The sequence below is a fragment of the Arachis hypogaea genome, chromosome 15, assembly GCF_003086295.3.
Source record: "Arachis hypogaea cultivar Tifrunner chromosome 15, arahy.Tifrunner.gnm2.J5K5, whole genome shotgun sequence".
NCBI lineage: Eukaryota > Viridiplantae > Streptophyta > Magnoliopsida > Fabales > Fabaceae > Arachis > Arachis hypogaea.
Window position 1 is genome coordinate 31,915,831 of NC_092050.1, and position 1,320 is coordinate 31,917,150.

The 1,320-nt window shown below is 35.2% G+C and overlaps 1 non-coding gene across 1 annotated transcript; it reads right to left on the bottom strand.

Annotated features, from left to right (window-relative positions):
- Window positions 1-979: 979 nt before the first annotated feature.
- LOC112752806 (small nucleolar RNA R71) lies at window positions 980-1,087 on the bottom strand. The gene has a single exon (XR_003177221.1). It is a non-coding gene; the product is annotated as a small nucleolar RNA R71 (small nucleolar RNA).
- Window positions 1,088-1,320: the final 233 nt, after the last annotated feature.

The following is a 1,320-nucleotide window of genomic DNA, read 5'->3' on the forward strand; positions in this document are numbered from 1 at the left end:
TCAAAAATATCTTCTTATCTTATCTTTTTCAAAAATTTGATTTCAAAATATCTTTTCTAACTTCTTATCTTCTTATCTTTTCAAAATTGATTTTCAAAATTGTTTCAACTAACTAACTAGCTTCTTGTTTGTTTCTTACCTTTTTCAAAACTACCTAACTAACTCTCTCTCTCTCTAATTTTCAAAAATATCTCCCTCTTTTTCAAAATTTCTTTTTAATTAACTAATTATTTCATATTTTAAATCTTAATTTTCGAAAATTACTAACTTTTTCAAAAAACTATTTTCGAAAATCACTAACTCTTTTTTTCAAAAATAATTTTCGAAAATTCTCTTCTCTCTCATCTCCTTCTATTTGTTTATTCATCTACTAACATCTCTCCCTCACTCAAAAAAAAAGAGGATCTCTATTATTATTATTTTTTTGTGCCCTCTTCTTTGTCATATGAGCAGGAGCAAGGACAAGAATATTCTTGTTGAAGCAGATCCAGAACCTGAAAGGACTCTTAAGAGGAAACTAAGAGAAGCTGAATTACAACAAACCAGCAAGCACCTGTCAGAAATTATCAAACAGAAAAAGAAGATGGCAGCTGAAAATAATAATAATGCAAGGAGAATGCTTGGTGACTTTACTGCACCTAATTCCAATTTACATGGAAGAAGCATCTCCATTCCTACCATTGGAGCAAACAACTTTGAGCTGAAACCTCAATTAGTTTCTCTGATGCAGCAGAACTGCAAGTTTCATGGACTTCCATCTGAAGATCCTTTTCAGTTCTTAACTGAATTCTTGCAGATCTGTGATACTGTTAAGACTAATGGAGTAGATCCTGAAGTCTACAGGCTCATGCTTTTCCCTTTTGCTGTAAGAGACAGAGCTAGAGTGTGGTTGGACTCTCAACCCAAGGATAGCCTGAACTCTTGGGATAAGCTGGTCACGACTTTCTTAGCCAAGTTCTTTCCTCCTCAAAAGTTGAGCAAGCTTAGAGCTGATGTTCAAACCTTCAGACAGAAAGAAGGTGAATCCCTCTATGAAGCTTGGGAAAGATACAAGCAGCTGACCAAAAAGTGTCCTTCTGACATGCTTTCAGAATGGACCATCCTGGATATATTCTATGATGGTTTATCTGAGCAATCAAAGATGTCATTGGATACTTCTGCAGGTGGATCCATTCACCTAAAGAAAACGCCTGCAGAAGCTCAAGAACTCATTAACATGGTTGCTAATAACTAGTGCATGTACACTTCTGAGAGGAATCCTGTGAGTAATAGGACGCCTATGAAGAAGGGAGTTCTTGAAATTGATACTCTGAATGCCAT